The sequence below is a fragment of the Mauremys reevesii genome, linkage group 13 (assembly GCF_016161935.1).
Source record: "Mauremys reevesii isolate NIE-2019 linkage group 13, ASM1616193v1, whole genome shotgun sequence".
Classification (NCBI taxonomy): Eukaryota; Metazoa; Chordata; order Testudines; family Geoemydidae; genus Mauremys; species Mauremys reevesii.
Window position 1 is genome coordinate 37446878 of NC_052635.1, and position 24789 is coordinate 37471666.

At 43.7% G+C, this 24789-nt stretch overlaps 1 long non-coding RNA gene across 7 annotated transcripts in view; it reads left to right on the forward strand.

The window, feature by feature from the left end:
• Positions 1 to 18548, forward strand: part of LOC120379773 — a 66890-nt gene extending 48342 nt beyond the window's left edge. For 3 of the 7 annotated variants that reach the window (XR_005587585.1, XR_005587580.1, XR_005587581.1), the window contains one exon: positions 16154 to 16604. This is a non-coding gene — a long non-coding RNA (uncharacterized LOC120379773). Of the gene's footprint in view, positions 1 to 10677; positions 10811 to 11734; positions 13100 to 16153; positions 16605 to 16625 lie in introns of those variants that run through there. The other 4 variants (XR_005587584.1, XR_005587583.1, XR_005587582.1 and 1 more) reach the window with 3 other exon arrangements.
• Positions 18549 to 24789: the final 6241 nt, after the last annotated feature.

Below are 24789 nucleotides of genomic sequence, written 5' to 3' on the forward strand. Positions count from 1 at the left end.
ATAAATCAAACCCTTTCAAAGAAATTCATGCACATGAACTTCTTTCAAATGGCCAGTAAACAGGAATAGAAAACTCTTGGATCAAATTCCCCCTCAGTTACAATGATGTAAGGATCCAATCTTTTGTATGTGGGAATGGAGAAAGGAGATGATATAGATCAGTTAATGACACAACAGGAATTGTGCTCATGTTCTTGTAGAACCTACCGACATAAGCGCTACATTTGGGAGCTGAATTCAGGTCTTGATTCTCAGTAATGCTACGGAACTTTTATTTTGATCTTGCAGTGCAAAGAGATCTCAAAATAGCCTATTTTCATAGTCTAGACAATGGCTCAGCTGCTGCTGGACAATCACGCCCATGCATGACCGCTCTTTGAAATGCCAGGCGACGCAATCATCAAAGCCCCTAGCTCAGTAGCTCTCAACCTGTGGCCCAATAAGCATACAGCTGCATCCCATGTGACATCCTCCGGACCATACAGCTAGTATATATTGTGTGGATGTGACCCACATAACACAGAGAGAGCTGCATATGCAGTCCACAGTGGTAAATAGGTTGAGAACCACGGCCCTAGCTATTTTCCCTTTCTCTTCAGAGACAGTGGTATTTAGGTTGCTTAAAATTCGGGGGGTGCTGATCAGCTCAATTACTGGTAGGATGGATACCCTGGGAAGGAATGTAGTGAGTTCTTCTAGCTGTGCTCAGTCTTTGAGAACTTTGAGTGTTGCCTATAGCCTGTGGCCCAACTCTGCTCATGTAAAGCTGTGTAGTATTCTGTTGCAAAAAAGTGTCTAGACTGGGTTCCATCAAGGAACAATAATAGAATGAATGGGGGAAAGACAGCAAGACTGATTTGTCTTACTCACTGAAGCCAAGTTCTATAGTATTGAAACTCCATTGACTTTGCTGAAGTTACTCCTGACTTATGCTAGTGTGACTGGAGAATCAGGTTCAGTCTTAGTTCTGACTTTATATGGAGAAATTAATGCTTTTTTATGAAGATCCTCCCAAATATGTCTCATTGTTTTTCATACCCAGAGATGGTGCAATCCTATGTTCCTGCACTTAGATATTGCAGTGATAGGTTCGTCAGAAATACTTGAGATAGATGTTTCCAGATTCCTCTTCAAATTGAGCCACAGCACTGCAACTGTCTCTGGGGTGTGTGAATGCTCTTTCACTGACACTTGCACCCACTACTCCCCTTCATAATCAGATCACATTTTAACAAGCTTTTTGTAAAATAGTTCGTATACAGCAAAATTATTTCAGAATGGAAAATGCTGGCTGGAAAAGGGGTAACATAGCAACTCGTGTATACTTTGGGGGGGAAATGTATGATATTGACTGTCTTTGTCTCTTGTACTGATTCAGGGTGTGGCAGGTGGTGAAATTTGATCCACTGACTATTTACATAAACTGAGAAGTGTTTGCTTAAGTATCATGAGGGAAGGACAGAGGCGGATAAAGGGTTGTAAAGAATTCACTAGTAGATTTATCCCCTTGTGCTATGCAAAGAAGCAGACAGATGCTTATACAACAGATTTTTAAAATTTTTTTTTAAGACTAGTTAAAATCACTTTCCTAGCTCACAGCCAACCCTTCTGTTCTCATTTTCTTCCTGGGAGGGGGAGAGCGAGAAGATGTCTGTTCTCTCCCACCATTAGTAGATAACAACTTTTTAAGGGCTATAATATTATCACTTAGGTTCAAATTTCTGACCAGACTTGTACCTGGGGGTACCCAACACTGAAGGTTTGAAGGCACAGTGTTGCTTGTCCACATACTGATTTTTGTGCCCATATTTCTGTTGGGCCGATCCTGCTGCTGTTAAAGCCAATGCCATGACTGCCTGCCTTGACCAGTTCATGCAAATGCAGGGCAAAGCCCCTCAGTTTTTGCATGTACAAAAAAATTGTTTGTGAAAAGTACTTCAGTTTTGTGGATGTCAAGTTTACAAATTCAACCACTGAAACTTTAGGTGCCAACTTTTTTTTTTATAACTAACTAAACAGTTACTGGATTTGCAGCTTGAGCTCAATTCTACTATCACTAGCCAAATGCACCCCTGATCACTAACTTATCCTGATGGAAATGAGTTCAGAATCAGGCACTGGGTGGTGGTTTCACTACTGACATTGATCAGTCGCTTTGATCCACTGAGTTGTGTTTTGTAATCACTCCAAATCGTTGTGTCAAATCAACAATAGCATATCCTGTTGCTGGAACTGAATTGGCATTGGAAAGTGTGGGTCAGTTTGCATGATCTATGATTCATATATGGCCCCCGCCACTGTGGTATCTGAGCACCACACAATCATCAATGTAGTTATCCTCACAGCATCCTGTGAGGTAGGGAAGTATTGCTGTTACTCTCAGTTTACAGAGGGGGAACTGACTTTCCCAAAGTTACCCATGGAAGTCTGTGGTGAAGCAGGGAACTGATCCCAGATCTTCTGGGTCCCAGGCTTCTGGCCTATCCACTGGATCATTCTTTCTCTTTCTGATGGAGTTGGGGGTTCAAATTAGCATCCATGTCTCTAAATGTAGGAGTCACTTCCGAAGGTCCTAATGTCAAAATCTGAGACTGAAATCCATACGTTATATGATCTGACACTTCCCTCAGTCTTAAGCATGACTTTTATGCTATGCCTCAGCATTTCTGCAGTCATTAGTGGAACCAGTGCTTTGAGAGTGAGTGGAAATCTTAGCAGCCAAGCGCTATGCAAAAATCAGTTGTGTGCTTCCCTTCACCTTTAGCCTGATCTGCTGTCTTTTGACATGGCTACACAGCTTTCCTGGATGAATGTGAGCAAGGATCAAGTTAATCATGTAAGCAGCAGAGGCAGTGCTATTTTTATGAGGGGAGGATCCACTTCTGCAAAATACAATATGTGCATATCAAGATTTTAGCTTTGGATGTTATGGCACATCCGATGCTGCATCAGCCCAGAGTACAGTCCACATCTTGGAATAAAAGGTGTCAGCTCATGAAGGTGACACTAAGCCTTCATTCAAATGCCCTCCAGAATGGAAAAGTGGCAACAATGAATTAAACAGTACAGTGCACAGAGGTTTTAGGTTAGATATTAGGGAAAACTTTCCAACTATCAGGATAGTTAACTGGAAGAGGCTTCCAAGGGAGGTGGTGGAATCCCTCTTTTGGGGATTTTAAGAGCAGGTTAGACAAACACCTGTCAGGCATGGCCTAAGTATACTTGGTCTTGCCTCAGCATAGGGGGACTGAACTAGAACCTCTGAAGCAGGGGCGGCTCCAGGCACCAGCACGCCAAGCGCGTGCCTGGGGCGGCAAGCCATGGGGGGCACTCTGTCGGTCGCCGCAAGGGCGGCAGGCAGGTTGCCTTTGGCGGCATGCCTGCGGAGGGTCCGCTGGTCCCGAGGTTTCGGCGGACCTCCCGCAGGTGGGCTGCCGAATCCGTAGGACCGGGGACCTCCCGTAGGCAAGCCACCGAAGACAGCCTGCCTGCTGTGCTTGGGGCGGCAAAATACCTAGAGCTGCCCTGCTCTGACGGGCCCTTCCAGCTCTAAATTTCTATGATTCTATGAAAGCTTCTGCTAATATTAATGGGTAATTTTTTTTCAAGCAATTGCTTTGAATAAAGGCACAGACACTTTCAGCTGACAGAACAGGGTGAACCTGGCTATGCACTCAGCCTGAAAGGCCGTCCAGGAAATATACTTACGGCTTCCCAAAGGCTGAGCTTGGAAAAGGCTAGCACATATCTCCCCCCTCCACGAGAGTTCCTAGCACTTCTATTCCTGAAGCAGATCTCTTCGTTGGGTGAGTGCTGTTTAGTCAAGAGGCAGGGAAAGGGTGTGTGGTATCTTCAGAAGTACAAAGAGATTTCATTCAAAGACCATACCGGTTTTAAAAGGCTGGTGTTTAAATTAGACCTGCCCAGACAGGTCGAGCATGTTTGGTGTGACCCCCTTTAGGGTGGATCTTGCAGTTATAATGTACTTGCTGCTTCCATTTAAAATAAATCAAAGAACAATTTCCACAGCAAAGGTTGATTTATAAAACGGAAAGAATCTGGGTCAATTCAACCAGCTTCCAGGCCTGGTTCGGAACCAATTTGCATGATATGGTGCTAAAAGTCAGCGCAGCTGCACTGTTGCTGGAAAATAGGCACACAAGTCTATTGCAGAGAAGTTTAGAGAGGCAGCATGATCATTGCAATGGGGCAGCAAAGGAGAACTGACGGGTGTCTGTCTGATTTCCCCTGTTTGGGTTTGGTTTGGTTTGAAATTATTTGGACTTGGGTGTATGAGGATTTGCAAATATGTCGGCCGTGAGCATGGGTAAGAAAAGGGAGCTCGCCTTTACCCACATACAAATGGCACACACAGCCATGTACTTGGGAGTATAGTGATATTGTCTGGGTCTCAGAGGTATTTCCTTGAGGCACAAAACTCTTTTGACCTGTATCACGAGAAGAATAAGCTTGGGTGTATAGACAGCAGCAATCTTGGTTTCTCATACTTTTTTCACTTGATCTTGTTTCCTTGTCCTTACTCTGCCCTACTGCACTCTTTCAATGGTAAATATTATAAAAGTTTGTCTTCGAGGTCACCACGGACTATTTTGGCTTTGTCTATCAGGATATACTGTAGCCTTCAGGATACGTAACACAAGGGGTTGGCCACAGGGTGCAGAGTATTTAATATTTGGTTTGAATGCAGGCCAGGTGGGTAGGTATTTAAAGTTATCATGTAAGAGCTGTTCAGTGTCTGAAAGAAATTTTAGTTGGTCCCAGTCCACTCCTAGCTGCTAAGTGTCCACATCAGAAAAGCCATCATCAAGTGGCACCCTTCTGAGCAGTGGACATGCACGTCAGTCTTCTGTCTGTCACTTCATAGTTCTATCTCCACAGGGAAAGCAGATGCTTCTTCAATCCCTGCATGCATCTGGGCTGATAGTGGGTGGGCTGGAGGAGAGATTGCTGGATCAGCACTTAGATCTAATGGCCCAAACCCCCGCACAAGGGTACAGAGCCTGCATTAGCCAAGCAGGCCAGGGGACTGTGTAAGACCCCCCTCCTCTTGACTGTCTTCATTGGTTGGGAAAAGGCATGGAGTCTATTTCCTAACCAAAGCCTGCTCATGACGTATGTGCATGGGGTGGTAGAGTGGGAGGGAGGGAAGAGGAAAGTGAATTTAATCTTGGGAGGGAAAAACAGAGGTCTAACTTCCCTAGGTTAGTATGTAACATTTGCTGAATCTGAAACTTTGCCTTCAGCAGTGATGAAGCAGGATTCCCTTCCTGAGTTAGTTTTCTAACTCAAAAATTTATTTTGTTCCTTGGTGGGCTCCAGCTGCATCCATTACAAATAATTCTGGATCCAAAATCAGAAGGCTAATGGTAACATCAGAGAAATTTGAAACTGCCCCAAAATTGTGGGTAGTGAGGAGCAAACACTGATTTATTATCAAGGAAGCAGCAAGCATATGATTGATTCATGAATGGAGTTAATGCTGGGGAGATAAACGGGGCGTGTCTGATAGGGAACCAGTCTCCAAATTCTTCTGATATACGAGAAACCCACACAGCAGTGAATAAGGTAGAAAAGATCCTGTGCCAGAGGTTTTTAGAGCACAAAGACAGTTGGCCATTTAATACAAGATTCTGTGGCTACGCATACTAGGGATTTGCCTTTTCACTACAGATCTGTGGCTGAGGAGCAGGAAAAAGTGTTCCTCACTTATATGATCTTGATATTGAAATGTGCAGTTGCCTAGGGGAGCCTCTGCTACTCTGTTAGGACTCCCCAAAATAGCAGCCAAGTCAAGGGTGTCCATGTGAGCCCTGATTCTGTGCTCCCCTGTGGCATCTGTACTCAGGCTCTGTGGCTGCAATTCTGGCAGACCTTTCCTCTGGGAATATCTCTGGCGTAAATTGGCCTCCCTCTGATGTGGTGGCCCTTGGCTGTCTTCTTACAGCCCCTGTAGGAGGGAGGGGAGAGCCAGGAGGTAAGCATGGCTGGAGTTCTTTGTGCTCCAGGTATTCTGGGCTGGTGGAGGAGCCTGTAGCAGGGTGGTTACCCCGCTCCTGCCCTGAATGGCTGCAAATAGCCCTGGGAGAGGGCTGTGGCAGGGGAAAAGCTGGGCTGATTGGGAAAGCAGCCACAGCTGTAGCCAGTGGAATCATGGCCCAGCTGGCCCCTTATAAGAGGGCAGCGGGCCAGAAGGAAGAAGAGACTCTCTCTATAGCTTCAGAGAGAGAAGGACCTGGCTGCCTGGGAGCTGAGAAGGGTACCTAAGGTGGAGCAGTGCTGGGGAAGGGCAGAGGGAGCCGGGGAGCTCCAGCCTAGTAAAGCCCCAGGCTGCAGGCCTTGTTAAAGGCTACAAAAGGTACTGGGGCTGCAGAGGGGCAGTCCAGAGGCAGCTGGTCCAACCCCCCTCGCCGATGATGAGTGGTTTCTACACTGCAGTCTGCCCCAGGGAGCGGGGGCTAGATGGTGACTGGCAGTAGCTACTGAGGCAAGGTGGGAATAGAGGGTTGGGGGTTCCCCTGAGTGGAGAGGCCCAGATTGTGGGTTACTGCTGAGGGAAGAACCCTGACATAGAGGGCCCACCGGGGTCTGGGAGGGACACGGGGGCCAGTGGCAGGCAAGACACTGGCCTGCAGAGGGCGCTCTGGGCTGGAAGAGCTAATTCCCGAGATGGTCAGCAGGAGGTGCCAGCGCCGGTGAGGCTTCACCCCACCACAGAGCCCAAAGGGAGCCGTTGCAGAAAACATACTCCAACTTATCTGCTGGTAGAACTAGAACTACACTGGGGCTATTACCGTTATATTTAAAAATGCACGCCTAATTGACTACTATACCAGCAAAAGTTTTAAGTGTAGATCTGACCTTGCCCTGGGAACTGCTCTGATCTCCAGCCACCGTCAGGATCCAGGAGGCACAGAGGTGGTGCACAGTCACATTTGCCTCCCTCTGGTTGCACCTCCTTAGCTGTGGGTCAGAACTGGGGCCATCGGGACTGATTCTGCTCTCATTCAGGAGCCAATTCACTGAGGTCAATGGAGCTGCACTGGTGTGAGATCAGAATCGGGCTCGCATGCGAAGTTTGGCCTGGATACAATCCCCCTTATTACTGCTGTGTCTCTGCTGTTTTTATTTTCTTGTCTTTTGCAAGCAGTGGAGTGTCCCTTCACCACAGATGGGGGAACGTTTGGCAGCTGTAAGTCCCAGATGCCAAGTGCTGGAATACGTCTTTCCAGTAGCGGCATCTGAGTCTCTTTCTAGTTCGTCCTTAGCTGCTATGGTGCTTCTAGGGACAAGCTGTTAACAGAAGGGGAAGAGGCTGATTTTTAACTCAGTAGAACTCCAGCAAATCGCTTCAATGCCTCTGAATGTTGCATTGGGTTGGGAAGCTTTGGAAATCTAGAGTCACTTTCTAAATGAGATAAGAGGGCTTGTGTTACAGTGCCCCAAAGTGTACTAGGAATATTTCTAGCACTGAGACATAGTCATTTCTTAGCTGTAAATGTCTATCCTATTGCTCCCTATGAGTAATAGAAAATCATTGCTTTACTTTCATATTACCTTATTCAAAGCTAGAACCTTATATGCACGAGGCGCTGGTGATGCAAAACTGTGTGCCCCAGAAAACAGACTTCTGTATTTGTCTGAGCAATTTAAACTATAAAAATTTTGGCTAAGCTATGTGAGTATCGAGCCAAAGTAATAGAAAGCTGAGGATAATAATTCAGTCAGTTCTAATGGGCCAAAATACAAAGCCTTCCGCAGTTATTGTGGTATAATGATTATCCCTTATTTGATCCAGAAGGAGCCAAAATTGCATTATATATTGTATAGTGGAGAGATCCATGTGCTATACAGCAAACCATCTGAAAACTGGTAGGAATAAATGTCATCCAAAAATGTGCTAAGAGCGGAGCTAGCTTGCAGGGAGTGAAGTCCTTTGTAGTACATGAGTCTGACCTCCTGTAAACACAGGCCAGAACATTTTACCCAATCAATGCTGTACTTAGCCCAATGACTTGTGATTGATCTAGATCAGGGATTGGCAACCTTTGGCACGTGGCTCACCAGGGTAAGCACCCTGGCAGGCCGGGCCGGTTTGTTTACCTGCCCCGTCTGCAGGTCTGGCTGATCGCGACTCCCACTGGCTGCGGTTCGCTGCTCCAGGTCAATGGGAGCTGCTGGAAGTGGCACGGGCTGAGGGGTGTACTGGTTGTCACTTCCAGCAGCTCCCATTGGTCTGCAGCAGCGAACCGCGGGCAGTGGGAGCTGTGATCGGCCGGACCTGCGGACGGAACAGGTAAACAAACCAGCCCGGCCCGCCAGGGGCTTTCCCTACACAAGCGGCGACCCCAGTTTGAGAAACACTGATCTAAAGTATTTCTTCCAGAAAACCATCCAGTCTTGATTTAAAAACTCCAAGACAGTTGTTTGGCTTGTAGTAGAAAAGGTGCCTTTAGACAAGAATCTTGAGGAAAATTTACTCAGGATTTTAACAAATATATTTCTTTAAATCAGCTCAGATCCTTTTTCTCATTCTGAAATGTTAGTGAACCAGTCTGGGTTTGAGCGGGAGGGCCAAAGTCCCTTCAAATTTGGATCTCTGTTTTCAGAAAATTTCAGGAGTATTTGTGCAGGCAAAAGCAGGCATGTAATTTGGGGCATCAAATGAGCCATTTGTGCACACAATTTAGGTGTATACATTAGCACACACACCCTGTTCTGAAAAACATGTGCATTCCTAGTAATGAATCTCTGTCTTCATCTGCAACAAGCTCTCTGTTCCAGTGCCACGTAGCTCTGAGTGAAAAATACATCTGTGCTAATCTGTGATGCCCAGACACATGTTTGCTAAGTAATAGGGTGAGTTTATTCAGGTTATTCAAGCTATCCATGAATCAGGAGGCAAGTCCAGGCTGTCACATTACAAAGTTTTCATACCCCAAATCTCATCCTTGAGAATGAAAGTGTTAATCAAGATAGGGGATTTTCAACAAGCTTGTCAACAGAGACAGGCTGACCCACCAGATCCACAGGCAGCTCAACAGAGCACTAGCCAGAACTGAAGTAAGGACAAATACTTGAACAAATGCCAACTAGGAAGCCAGCCATATCCCCAGATGCCACTTCTGGCAACAATGATAAGAGTCCAGACTGTTGGCACTTAGGTTGTACATCTGCCAAGCTTTTACCCTGTGAGTGACCAGAAGTACTGTCTAAAATAATAGAGCACATTAAGTAAAGGGTTAAAGTGGAGCATGCAGCATGCTGCCAGGAAGAGGAGACCATGCCCAATGTCTTGCTTTCTGACCCTGCTATAGCTTAGGAATTTCTAGTTTTACTTTGGGCAGGATGAGTGCAGGGAGAGAATATTTTCATGACACCTTCTTCACAATTTGTGGGGATTTAAATGTGTAACTGTAGCATCTGAGCTCTCCCGTAAACACACATTACCATCCATGTGGGATATTCAATTCCTCACTGTGCCACTACTGACTGACCTGTCTCATCTCTGTAACAATTGAACTTCCATCACGAATACACCTTATTATGTACTGGAGGCCACCAAACCCTTCTTCTTGAACAATTAGGAAACTGATTTCTATAGGCAAGAGCCCTTGACTGAGATCCTGCTGCCTCTGGTACAAATGAGTTCTAATCTAGGAGGTAGCAGCTGAGGTGTCCCAGTTGATCTTAACTTTCTTGGCAAGGACTTGACTGATGTAATTGTTGCCGGGGGACTTCGTTCTTCTAGTGGTTTGTAGAGGTAGAATGAGAGGGCTTTTAGGAATGTGTAACAAAGGTCCTGCTGGTCTTGGTCAACTTAGTTTAATGTCTTTACTCTGGATGTCATGGTGAGGGGCTTGTACCTACCAAATTAAGATGGCTGTTAAGGTTTAGTGTTGTACACTTAACTGTGAGCAAAAGTACCTCTGCAAATCCATATATAGACAGTTCAGTTATTCTAAAATGATGGGTAGAAGAACTACAAAAGACCTGAGTTTCAGATAAACAACCCAAAAAGAACATCTAGAGATGATGTATCTTAATTTTGAATTTTCTTCATTGAACCAGCATAAAACAAGAATTGTGCATTTGCCTTGTCTTGGTGGGGCTAACTGTTTAATTATTTCGTAATGTGTGTTTTAAATTATGTACGTGTGTTTGGAGTGCTAGGAATAGGCAATTCTGAATAAGTCAAAATAAATGTCCAACTTTTCCTTCATATTTCAATATCTTTTTAACATATTTACCTTCAAGTTTCCTAAACTCTGGCATATTGCTAAAAGAAGTCTCACCAGATAAGTGTAAAGGTGACCTGCAAATGAGAGAATTTTTTGAGCCATTTTTGCTTCTTATATGGAAGTCTTGAAAGGTCTCTAAAGGATTTTTTTTCTGCTTGGATTTTACCTTTAAAAATATCAGGAATACTAACTGTGGTGTTCCTAGTTTTATTGAGAACTCATTAGAAACGTTATATGTGGATTGTAAGCTTTTTAAGCCCTTAATTGAAGCAGTAGGATGTTGAAACTTAAGAAAGCCTTCTTTTCTCCTAATTGCTTATTTCACTCAAATACACGATTAGGTATTTTAACAAAAACTTGTGGGTGTTGTGGGGAGGGAGGCCTCAAACAATTTGACAAAAATAACTTTCTCTTTCAGTGAGGTAGTGCTTGCATGACGTCTGTCATCATTCTACTGGTTCACTAGTCATAACTTCCAGAAAAAGCAGGGTAAACAAGACCTGAATTTATAATGTTAAAAAGCACAAGCTGGAAGAAAAAGGCCTAAACACATCCTAAAGAAGAAAAAATAGGGCAAGTGCCTACTTTTTTGAAAAACTTTGCAGGTGACCTTTAATTCCAATATTATTTCACAGTCTCTGCAGTATAAATCTGTGCTACCACTTCCTATATTAAACAGCTCTAGACGCTCTTAAATTGTGCCTTAAGGCCCTCATTGAAAGCCAGTTGATGTCAATAGGACTAGTCACGTACTTAAAAGTTTGGAATGTGCTTAAGTATCTTGCTGAATCAGGGCTTAAGATAGGACATACAGTAAAAGTAATTTGATGTTAAAGGTAATTATTGTAGCAACACGTGAGTATTACTTTGGTTGATTGAAAAGATCCTTAATTACCTGCTGTCCAGATATGATTATTTTATTTGCATTGCAGCAATTCTCAGACTGTGGGTCGGGACCCCAAAGTGGGTCATGAGCCCGCTTTAATGGGGTCGCCAGAGCTGGCATTAGACTTCAGCCCTGGGCAGTGAGGCTCTGGATTTGGCTTCAGCCCTGGGCGGAAGGGTTCAGGGTACATGCTCCCTGCCCTGGGCTGAATCCCTTTGGCATTGGTTTGCCTCCACCCCCACCTGGGGAGGCAGGGCTCAGGCTTTGGTTTTGCCCCTTTCCCCCCCTCCCCCGGGATGGAGGGGTTCGGGTGGGCTCAGGCTTTGGTCCCCCCTCTGGGGTCATGTAGTAATTTTTGTTGTCAGAAGGGTGTCATGGTGCAATGAAGTTTGAGAACCACAGTGCTTAGGAGCCCTAGTTGTGGGCCAGGACTCGATTATGCTCAGTGCTGTACAAATGCAGGACAAAAAGATAGTCCCTGCCTCAAAGTGTTTACAATCCAAGCAGGCCTTTATGTCTTATTCCAAAGTGTTATGCCTCTATGATTTTCCTACTTATGAGTCATGCTGTTTTGTTTTTTCATTTTCAGATGAACGTTACACCTCCTGCTCTTAGTGAAAACATGCTCAAATATCCATACAGCATAACTAAACAAAAGAGTACTGTTGACATCTGACAGGTCTGACAGGTGCATTTTTAAACTGGATTCAGCTTTGTCATCGTGCATATAAAGGAGCATTGAAGGTGGAAAAAAAAGTAGATTTTTCTTATGTGCAAATTTGTAACTTTGCCAAACGCTGCTTCATTAAAAGCTCCAAACATTCAGGCAGAGTGATTCAGATGCAGACACGTGTTTATTTTGTGTGAGCGCTTAAATATTTAATTCTTTAGCAGAGTTTACACAGAATCTGATTTTGCTAGTAGGGAAGGAATTTGCCTTTTATGATTTAAATAGAACAGTATGACTCCAAAGTTCTCTGGTCCCTTTGAGCATGCTTCTGTTCTGTCCCTGTGATTTTTCACCACAAATTGGCTTGACTGGTTCAATGATTTTTGTCATTGAACAGGTCACTAGTGTTCAATCATAATCTGAAGCAGAATATACATTTACAGACTATAAAGGATCATGTTCATATTTTAGAAATGAAACAAAAAGAAACAGTTTGTCTTTGCTTTTAACTCTATTTTATGACTCTGTCCCCTAAACATGCCCCTTTGAACAAATATTTTTAGGGTATCACAGTTTATCACTTAAGAAATTAGAGAATGTAGGGACTTGTTTGTCCAGAATCTGCTTTCTGCAATCAAGGGTCTGGAAAGATTGACTTATGAAGAAATATTACAAGAGCTAAATATGCACAACTTGGTTATGGGCTGGCCATGTATAAATATTAATAGGTGCAAATGCCAAAGTTGAGTAGGAATTACTTAGGGTGTCACACCTGTTTGTAACTAGGTGTAATGGATGAACTTGAGAGGAAAAATTTGGGGCAAATATTGAACAAAAAATAATCTTGACAGTATTTGGCTGTAGAATAGTGGAAGTTGTGGAAACCTCAACACTTGAGATAGTCCTGGAGAACCACTAAAAATGTTTAATGGGGAGAATCTTGCATTAGCAGGGAAATGGCCTGATGGCTTAATATAGGTATCCTCCATTTGGAGACCCTGATCCTATAATTGGTTTGAAACAAATCGCACATGCTAATATACCCAATTTCTGTGATTTTGATGACTCTAAATCAAGAGAGAAAATTAACAATAATGGCAACCCTTATAGCTATGGGAGAATTGATGTCATTTAGGGCCAAATTTTCAAAGGACTTTCAGTAGGCTTCTAAAGTGATAGAGCTATCCGTTTCTGTGCACACAACACTGAATTTTAAGTGCGGATAATATTTGCATGCCAATGGAGTTGTTTAGTGCCTAATAATGTAACATTCTGAGGTGGAAAGGCAATCTTTTTAAATGTGGTCATATAAATTAGAAAAATGTCAATTAAAAAAAAAAGTATTTAATACAACCATGCAGGCATACTTAAGACTTGTTTGTGTTTTGCTTCCCTCTTTTTAAAAATCTGTGCTCTGAAATACATTATTTCTCATGATCCCTTGAACTACTGATAGCGTGCATGACAGAATGCGATGCAGCTCTAGCACTGAAATGATGTGACAATCAGAGAGACTACAGAATAGATAACTTCTTGGTGGTGGTTCTAAATAGATTTCATATGCAATGCTTCTGCCTCCTTTGCCAGCCTCGGAGGCAAAAAGTCTGCCTCTCTTCCTGTATCTCATCTGCCTTCTGACTTGGACACAGTGAAAAGGGGTCAAGCTTTTAGCTTCATAGGTCAGTGCAATGAGTGGCTATGAACTAAAGACTTGTGGTTGAATGTTGAGAGAGAAGAAAGCATCTGAATCTGGGTTCTCCAGTCCAAAGCCTGGTGGAAGGCATTTCTAGGTTCCCTTTGTTCATGCTATCACGACTGGATTCAGCAACCCCTCCATGGGTTCAATCCTGTCAAGTGCTGAGCAACTTCAACTCTCACTGACTTCAGTGGGCATTGAGGGTGCTCAGCATTTTGCAACATCCAGCCCCATGTGAGGAACTCTTATTGTCTTCAACTGATATTCTGCATAGGATGGGGATGTGGAATAAGAGCCTAGGAAAGGAAAGGGAAAATATCTTTCTTAAGAAACAAAAGTGCAGTATCATCTACATACAATATTTTGCATTTATTTATTTCTATTTTTTTAAAATGCCCTCACTCAAAGCTCTGCGTGCATGGATACACTTTCTTTAAAAAACAAAAAACAAATCTACATACATTGGACCAACATACAAAACATTAAAAATCTTCCAAATTCTCATACTTAAACCTCTCCCCATACATTCTCCTAAAATTGGACCACAACCAAAATAGACATTCCTTCTAAGGATCTTGAAGCATCTTTATACAAAGTGATTAAACCTCACAACTTTTCCATAATTGTTCTAGAGAATGAATGAAACGAAGCACTGTGAGGTTAAGCTACCTGCCAAAGGTCCCAGATCAGATCTGTCAGTGCTGAAAATCCAAGCCAGGAGTTCTGATTCTCAATACTCTGACCTGATGACCTGATCTTCCATACTGAATATACATTAGCAATGCTTTAAATGAGGGTAAAGAAATTAATGCTGTACTCTGCTTAATGGGCATTTTAGAAAGTGATAGCATGTGAAATTAAATTTCTGAAAAGGGGGACATGGAGGTTCTGACACTAGTCCTTCACTGGTGTAAATCAGGAGTAATATCATTGACAACCATGGATTTATATAGGTGTACAACTAATGTAAACAGGAAAAAAAATCAGGTTCACGGAGTGCAAGGAATTAAATCTGCATTGAGAAAATCCTTATTAACCCTCACTTCATGCCTGTCCTAGGGATGGGTGAACATCGGATGGCTTGGAAGTTCAGACTTGGCTATGTACTCAAAAGTTTGCAAGAGTATGTGAAATATTCTTGAGTTTGATAGTCTCTCTCATGAGATCCTTGATACTTTTCTTCAGTGTTTCTATGACACTTTCAAAAAATGTACTATAAGTAAATTATATAAATGAGCTAAGACACACACAAATCAATGGAAAGGAAGAGAAAAGGTGCCCTGAAGTCACTCAATATTTGTTCATAAGGGTAGAGTACAGTCCTATTCTTCCAGCTTGATAATATATTCTTGACATAAGGAAAGGCAGAGAAAAACAGATATATAGAAATATTCAGTACTAAGTGTCCCATGCTGCCAAACAACTATTAGCAAATCTGATTAACTGTTCACTGTTACACAACTTTGGCTTGTTGAATGAGCATGTCTATTATTTAATGTAAACAGGAAAGGACTGGTTTACGTACTCTCATAAAAGTAAATATTACAATTGCGGAAGCAGAGCAAATGTATTTTCGTTTTCTATTAAAAAACAAAACAAAAAACCCACCCTATGGCAAAAGCTCAGATGAGTCCAATTTTTTGCTGAGTGTTCCTGGCAGTAGGAATTGGAAATCGGCAGTTGTGAGTATAGATTCATAAATACAAAGTTAGAGGCTGAGTTGGCATTAAAATGAATAATGGATCTACTTTGGTCATGCACCGAAGGATTTCACTTTGGAGCATTTGTCCCAAAAATGGTTCTGCAGGAGCTTACCCAGCCATGTCAATCCATGATTAAACTAGTAAGATGAGTCAGTGCATTACTACATGGACGTGCTACCAACATGTGGCAATTAAGCAACAGAGAATGTCAGGAGTTATGTTAAAGATGCTTTCACAATAAAGGCAAATTTGAATTTGCTGCCTCATTGGTAGTGATTAATCTCTTGCTAGGTTTTAAGTTCAATAGGAAAGGTAGGTTGAATTGTATCTCATTTGTTGGTGTGGTCTTAGGATATTTAGATGGAAATAAGCAAGGAACAGAGAAATTTCTTCATAAGCTAACCACATTTTCCCCCCAGTTAATATTATCAAATAATTATTTAACAACAACAACAAAAATCTGATCCAAAGTCTTATCCAAGAGAGCAAGGTATGTTTAGAGTGTAGTGGAAACATGGATTCACCAGGGATGAATTTTATCCACTGTAGCAAAGAGTTTTAAGAGGGGAGGGGAACAAGAGAAATTCACTTTGAGGTTCTTGGCTGAGTGGTCATTGGTTGGGGAACAGAGTTAGGAGAAGAACATAGGATTAACACTTGTTGTTTGTTGAGGGTAATTCCATTCACATAATAACATCTATCTCCAATATAGCCCTTTTCATAAATACATCTCACAGGGTTTTACAAAGGCCAATGCCATTATCCCCATTTTACAGATGGGGAAACTGAGGCACGGGGCGCTGAAGTGACTTCTCTGCGATAGAGTTCTCTATCAGGAGATAGAACCCAGATCTCCTGAATCCCCAACCAGTTATTTGTCCACTAAGCAATATTGCCTCCCCCCAAATGATAAATAATATTTCCTTCTTAACTTCACAGTTCACTTGTTCGATGGAGTTCTGTGGAGGAATCACATGATCAGTAAGATGGCTACTGATTAAGCATCTGAATGCTGAGACTAGAAATGTGCCTTGAGACCAACAATTCAGACCTGAATCCCAATTTCAACCCCCCATCCGTCGGTTTGTACTAGGTTTCAGTGCACACGCTGAAAGAGGAAGCAGGCAGCTGGAACTTGCTAGGCTGCCTAGCACTGGGGAAGGTTGCTCTAATTATTATTTATGTGCAGGTGGGGAAGGTTGTTGGCTCTAGAGGCGTGAGGAGGTTGTTGGTTGGTTCAGCAGAAGTTCTTCATCTGCAATGAGACAGTTGCCGAAAAAGTCTGGGAACTAGATGAAATGGGCTACAATCTTCCTTTGATTAATGAGTTAAAGTGTAAAGTGCTTTAAAGAAGAAATAATATTTCAATATTTGATATGTTTATTCTTGCTGTGTTGAATCTGGTTCGCAGGTGGTGACAAGGAAGTAACTTTCTCAGAAAGCAGAAGCTGATTAGGAGGAAATAGTGGGGATTTTTTCCCCACCTCAATGAAGTGTCCCATTGCAGGAGGACATCCTGTGAGGCAAGCAAACCTACAGGTTTTTCTTCTCAGTTAGATTTTATGTGAGCTCATGCTGTCTGTCCTAAGCTTGCATAATTGAGTACAAAAGGGTGTGTATATATATGTAAATGTGTATTGCTGCACTGACTCAATACGGGCTCCAAATGCAGTATTGTCATGAGTAATATCTTATACTATCCATCTGTACTGTTTAGATGCCCTGTTAAATACACATAGCTTTTCCTTTTTAAAACTAGACATGACAAACCACTAGAAAACACCTGAGTCTTCCCTATCTCTAACGTCTAAGATTCTAAAGGCAACAGCTTGTTAGTACAGAAATGCATTGTATTCTCCACACCTTGTGAGAACAGGCACCAGAGCTCATGCTCATGCTCTGGGATCACGATCAAACTAGGTCAAAAACATGAATTTAGGAACCACGAACTCAGAGAAAAAAGGTTCAGAGTGGCATTAGGAAAGCTTATCAAAGCAATTTAGTGGCACGCTAGCACTGCTATGTGCTTTTGCAGGGCAGGTCCAGCATAGGAAATGACTCCTGCTGCCTAAATCTGTGGAGGTCAGGTGATCACCAGAGTAATGACTGATTTTGTGGAAGGGAAGGGGCTTTCCTATTTTCCTTTTAAAAATGTATATTTATCTTTTAACATATTGTGCATCAAAAAAAATCTTCCCTCTCAATTCCTACTTGTTCAATCCTCACCTAAATTCAGATGTCTTGGTTTACAGCAAAATCGTCTCTCAACACAGCAAAGATCTTATAGAAATGAAGCTTTGGCTGTTCAGTTAATGTATAGTGTCATGTACAATATAGCATATTCACAGGAAGCCTGACCCAAATGTTCAAAATGGCATGGATGCAAACAAGCATTGAAATATTTGCATTAAATTTGCAAGTGCCCAAATTGCATGGGCAACTCTGATTATCCATTTGTGCAATTAACTAATTTGTACACTCTATTGTCATAACTATGCATAAATCAGGCACAAAACTATATGGATATTCCAGCAGGTACACTTCTGTAAATGTGTGCCACAACTTCTGATATAAAGATAAATCCCCGTCATCTCATTACAAGCAATGGGAGAATAAGCCCTAAATAACACATCTCAGAGTCCCAAATTCAATTAGGATAATGTAAAATGATCTACCAGTGGAGGTATTATATGCAGTTCCATCATAATATCATATCCTTTTTAGCTTGTGACAAACACCTGAACAAAAACAGTTGGGAATCAGGAGCATTGGTTAAATAAATCCTGTTTCAGTGTAATGAGATTTGCTTTAAAAGACCCGACCCCTCCCCCAACAGCTATTCCAAAATAATAGAATATTTAGCATAGTGCCAAATGTTTTCTTCCCCATTCAAAGATTAGATGAAAAACAGACAGTTCTCAAATTCAAGAGGTGAGCAACAGCCTATGCTTGAATAGCCCGCTCCAGACTGGTTTATTCATGGAAGTGTTCCGGCACTGAAATATGTCATTTGCTGTATGTTTAGCACAATAGCTTATCTAAATCCTCTCTCCCCACTCGCCTCAGGAACTGAAGTATGTCACTGCATTTCTTACCGCTCTGCAGGCTTCCGAAATACCTTATCTTCTTTTGGCCTGGTCCTACCTGATGCTGAGGATGCTTAGCTCCCATTGGCTTCAACAGAAGTTGTGGGTGCTTGTCATCTCTCAGGATTAATCGCTCTCTTCTTGCTAGGTTAAAAACTACAAGGCCATCCCAGAATGCAGAGATGATGTCAGTATGTGGGGATTATGCACATCTGATTTCGTCTAGATTGTTTATCTTTTAAACACCATTAACCACAAATTAGCTGGCTCTTCTGTGGCCATAAATTAATAGATTCCATTAGTGAACAGTCAATTAAAGGATGATTATTTTTTCTCTACCTCATGTTTTCAGTGATTTGTGTTTGTTGTGGATTTCTTTTGTCCATAAGGCTGACAAGAATTAAGAGCATCGAGAGCTGAACAACTGATGGCTGTTCAAACACTGGTGATGAATCCAAATAAACACGTCTACTTTGAAAGGGCTCCTTTACAATACTTGGTATACAGGACCAGATCCTTGCTAATTTACACAAACTGAGGATTTGGCTTCCGTACGTAGCAGAAGAGTCAGACTAGCATAAAGCTAGGGTAACAAAGTGGTGCACCAGGCCCAGTGAAGACTTCAGTTTCGCAATCCTATATAAAAGCAAGTTGTTAATAATCTACTTGACCCATTCAGTCCCTAACCAGGCACATTCTTCAGTGGGAGTTCTGCCTGCAAACATTACAGGATTAGTCAATACAGGCCAGATCCTCAAATACATGGATATTTGTCATTTAGGTATTTAGGGCCCTAATTCCCATTGATTTCAAGGGGAGTTAGATGCCTAAATACCTCTGAGGACCAGAGCCTAGGTTACTAAACATATGTATCCCACAACCACAGTGTGGCTTTCTGTCCCTGTCTAACGGCTGGGCCACACAGAATTTTTTGAGTCTGCAACAGTTTTTGAGTTAGTCTCCCTAGTTCAGTCTTTTTAGTTGAGTCTCTTTAGTTCAGTCTTTTAGTTCAGGCGGTAGAGGTTTACTCAAATCCCAGGTTCAATCCCTGATCCCGATGACTCACCCAGGTATATTTGGTTACATGTACTGGGGCTGGGAGTGAACTATAGGTTTGGGATCTGGATTTCAAACAAACCCCCGAAAGTTTGAGGCTGTTTGGATGCAGGGATGTGGCTTAAGCTCGTCTCTAGTTAGTATCGTTACTGACTTCATTCTGGACAGGAATGAAGTTTAATCAGTGTCCTAAATCTAACTTTTTTCTGTTGCTACCTATACCACTGCTGTTCTCTTTTGTACAAATTGTCTTCCACTCGGCACGTCAGATACAGCAGATGAAGTCAGCAACTAGGGGGCAGCTCATGGAAGTTCTCAAAACTTCACTCACAAAAAAAAAAAGAAAAAACAAGAAAATGTAAACAGACAATGCAATAGCCTGGTTCTCCATTGATTAACACCTGTTCAAAGCAAATCTAAACCACAACCACTCTGATAGGAGTGCATTTGATGTCGCTTTGCATATGTCTAAACAAAAATGTGACCCGTGGTGAAAGTAAAGAGCAATAACGTCTGCTAGAGCAAGAAAAAGAATTGAGTTGGACTTTGAGAAACGTAATTTAAAATTGAATAGCCTCAGGGCTATTGGCATAAGTTGTTCACCAGTTAGCTCACTCAAAGCTACGGTAATGCACAGATGATCACATTGGTTTTCTTATTTCCTCTTTCCTCTGAAGCAACTGGTCTAGGTCATCATAATGGAAGGATATCTAATAAATGGCTATTTGTTTGGTTCAGGTATATTAAGCTCCAGGGCTTGGAGTGTTGCATTTCATGCCTGTTTTAATAGCCAGATATTGCTAAATCACAGGGCCGCCCAGAGGGCGGGGCAAGTGGGGCAATTTGCCCCAGGCCCTGGGCCCCACAGGGGCCCCCACGAGAGTTTTTTGGGGCCCCTGGAGCGGGGTCCTTCACTTGCTCTGGGGGTCCCAGAAAACTCTTGTGGAGCCCAGGCCCTCGGAGCTTCCTCCGCTCCGGGTCTTCAGCGGCAATTCGGCGGCGGGAGGGTGTCCTTCCGCTCTGGGACCCACTGCCGAAGTGCCTCGAAGACCCTGTGGTGGTGGGGGTCCTTCCGCCCCGGGACCCGCCGCCTAAGTGCCGGGTCTTCGGTGGCAATTTGGCAGCGGAAGACCCCAGGCCCCCTGAATCCTCTGGGCGGCCCTGCTAAATCATGCTGTTTCCGCACAGCTCCATATTGCAGGCAGAAAGGAGCATCCCCAGGACTGCAACCAAAGGGCTCCAGTATTTGGCTGTTGTGCAAGGTCCAAGGGAGTGAAGGAGCTCCCTTATGGGCTCTCTATCCCATGCAGAGCAGTCAGGCACAAACTGGTCCAAGATGAGAAAAGAAGTGAAGGCTTGTAAAGCAAACCCCACTCCCTAGTACTGAAGTAACTAGTCCTGTAAATACCTGCATTTCACAGCTTCCCTGGAGCACTCTGTATTTTCCGCCTCCTTGAATACAACCCTATTCTTGCTCACAATGGTGCAGATGAGAATGGGGGGTGTAATCGGCTGTTTGATTACTGTTCTTAAAGACATGATCCATAAACACAAACTGTAACTCAACGTTTTGAAGGAAATTGGCTCTCCAGGTGTCTAAGGCATGTTTAGAACCACTGTGGGGAGAACATGCATCAAGCTTCTTTTAATTCTCTGCTTTTCAAGCAGCTAATAGCTTGACAGCAACATTTTAATAACAGCTGACTAGGCCCAGTTTTGGCATGCAATGTACACGGAAACAGTTTCCTGGAATCCGTCCATGCAACAGTAAATTCCATTTCTGCAGGCTAAAGGCTAAACAAAAACCTCAACGCTCATGTGGAGATAGAGTTCCGAGATATACTACTTCGAAATCAGAGCACTTTTTTTATAGCCTAATGCTAAGAAATGTTGCAGGTTCTAAATAACCTATGGGTTATTACTCACTATTCCCCAGCAAAGGTGTGTGCTGCAACTGCACATCTGTCTTTATTGTCTTTTGCCTTTGCTAGCATTTCCACCGCCATTCCCCCCTGTCTCCCCCAGGACATTTTAACTGCCTGAAGTGTACAGATAGGTGTGTTCGTTGAGGAGGGAGGGTTGTCTTTTTTCTTTCTTCATTCTGCTGAGTCAGATCTTCTGGAGTTAGCATTTCCTTTCTTGACTGTGCAGACTGGCAGCTGCTGCTTTGGCCGGGGTTCGTTGCCCTTTCAAAATAACTCCTGTATTTGGATTTTGGACGCAGTGCCCCGAACCCCTATCGGTTACAGGCTACGTAGGGTACCATGTTGTGAAGAGTTTGTCCGTATAAGCCTTGAATGCTAGATCAGCAGTTGCACCACTTGAGCTGAAGAAGACTCTCAATGAGCTGTTCCTTGTAATCCCGTCTAGAGGCATGTGAGCAAAGATTGGAACCTTTTGGGCATTAACTACTTCTCTGAAAGGGCAAAGGCTTAAAAAAAGGACAATGCTGAACAGAGTTTAAAGGGACATAGCTGGAATAAAAATCATAACTCCTGATATCATCCTGGGTCTGAGTCTCTCCTGCCTTTCATCTCATGTAATCATTTACACCTGCAAAACTAAGAGTAAAAATGGCGAAATCTGTGCAAAGTGAATGTAAAAATGCTGCTAAATCAGTGTGGTAACAACTTCACGAGGTTCAAGGCAGTGGAGAATTGGGGCCCTTTAGAGTCTTAAAACTGATATTTATAGCCTTGTGCACATTGGGGTTGTAGCCTCTGATGCACATGTCCCAGTGCAACTGCCTCATGTTGTGGAAGTCTACATCAGTGTCGTTTACCCCGACTTAATTCATTTTTTGCCATTTATGTTGGGTGGGGTTTGTTTTGGTTTGATTTGTTTCTGGTTTTTTGCATTTCACTCTGCTGGGATCTGGCTGTCATGCACTAACCCAATGGTGCACTGTGACTTTTTCTTTTAAAATATTTTTCTATTGGAATGTTTTAAAAGGGAACACTTCTATCAACCTTCGCTTCAGAAACTCAAGATCTGGGCCAAAGTTGATCATGTCCCTTTAATAGAAAAAACACCCCCTGATACTTATTAATTAAAAACAAAAGCGGATACTTAACAGGCGTTGACGACACTTGGCATCTCACAGAATCAGGCCTTTGTAACTTTAAGGTTTGAAAGAAATAGTCTTTGCTTTCTTCAAATCAAATTATTCAGTTTCTTGATGTGGCATAATTTACTAAATCAATAAATCGTATAACACTGTGATGGGGTGTCCACATCACACAGGACTGGCAGGGGCAAGGTGGCCAGGTAGGTCAATTAACTCCACAGGCTTCACCTGGAGGAAGAGCCAGGGAGCAGGGAGTTGATTGCAAGCAGATTCAGCTATGCAGGAACAGGCGGGGCCTAATAAACCAGGAAGCTGGCAACAGACAGGGGCTGCTGCTGGGAAAGGGCAGTCGTTCCCAGGGAAGAGGGATGAGTATTTGGAGGTTGCAGAGGTGTGTAGGCTGCAGTCACTCCCTGGGAAGAGGGAGGAAGGTTGGGAGCTGGTACTTCCAGGGAAAGGGGAAACCAGGATTGGCAGGAAGAATCCAGGGAAGTAGAGTGAGGGCTGGGAGAATAAAGCCCAGAACTACTGGGTTCAGGGTCCCTGAATTGGAACTGAGAGTAGAGGGTGGGCCTGGGTTCCTCTACCAGCCACTGAAGGACTGGCACCCGAGGCAGTGAATGGGAAGACTGCCTAGGGCTGCTGAGGGAAAGACTTTGATATACTCTGACAGCGGGGGAATGCCAAGTGACCTGGCTGGAGGGCTGAGTCATGAAGAGGACACTGCAGTTCCTGGCGTGAGAGAGATGGAGTGACGGCATGCAGCTGTGGGAAGAGGTGTTGACCTGATGAGCTAATCCCTAGAGCGGCCAGGATGAGGCACCAGACTAGCGGTGAGTGGTGCGCCCTGTCACAGACACTCATGCACTAAACAATCCATAGTTAACCACTGACTTTAAACCGTGTGTATGAGCCATCATGGGCTAATGTCCTAAGTGTATGAGCAAATTGCAAATGTTATCAAAGTAGACTTATATTGGCTGGGGAAATTCTATATTTGTGCCCATATTGCCTGCACATCAAATGCTGGAAAGCTAATTTACTCTCCAGTAGTCCCAGTATATCCAGTTCTAACCACACACCGATACTTATAGGCAGAGACACACAAAAGATACATTCATTAGAACAATTGGGTTTTGGTTCACTCTGTACCACTACAGCAGTTCTGTGCCTTTATTTTTGGTTTTGTTCACTATAGATTTTCTCTTCCAACCCCTCATTTCATTCCCTTCCTGAGCCCTCATCTATCATCTGTATCCCAGGAAAGCTGTTCTGGCTCCAAGAGCAGGCGAGCAGCTGCCACTGGCAATGCTGCACCCTAGACAGCCAGCAGGGGCTGCCAGGGCTAATCTCCCAGGGACTTTGCATGGCATTTCCTCAACAAGTTCAGCACCAGGTTAGGCATTTTTAAATTAGAAAATTATGCAAAACTAGAACCAAACAACTGGACCATCTTGTGACCCGATGTTGCCTCTAAAAATAAAACCAGCTAAAATGAATGGCTTTCATGAAACTTGAAAGATGATGGAACTGGCTAATGACTATCTTATAAACTTGGATTCTTTCCTCTGGAGTACTCTCTCTTCTATTTGCATATGTTGGCATATAATTCATGTGGGAATTTCTCCCTTACTCTTTGTAGTGAGGCGGTGCTGCCTCCCTCCGACCCAGAGCGGGAGGAACCACCCTTTGTGCCCAAGTGGGCGGAGCCAGGCCTGCCTTGCCCCTCCCACCAGAAGTGGGTATTAGGGACAGGAAGTGTAAAGGGCAAAGCCTCCAGCTCAGTTGGAGCTGAGACACCGAGGGAGGCAGATGGATCCTGCTTGCTCCCGGCCACTGACTCTGCTGCTGAGCCCAGGGGTGCCATGCCCTCCGGGGAACTTGCACCTGCCAGGACTGCCACTGACCTCCTTCCCAGAAGAGATGGAGGGCACTCCACTGATTCAGGGAGAGAGGAGGGGAAGAAGAGGCCCAGAGACAGCTGACCTCAGTCTGGCTGTAGCTCTGCCTGAAGCATAGGCGGCTTGTTGCAGCTGGAATCCCTGCTGACCCAGTGGCGGACCACTCCACCCTCCACTGTTAGCACTGTGGGTCGGGGTCCAGTGGAGTTGGGTGGGTCCGGGCAGCACCTGCCACCCCACCCCTGAGGTGGCAGCCTCCCCTTGCCAGGTCCAGAGGCCTGCGTTCATTGGTAGTGCGCCAGAGCTAGGACGCTTGACCCCTGGGACTTTTGCTCTGGTTCTGCATCACGAGCCCAGAGCTAATTGACTACTGGGGGTTTGCTCTGTCCCTGCACTAAGGGTTCAGAGCTTCATTCACTTCTGGGTGGGAACTCTTCAGGATCATTCTATTCTCTGTATGAAAGG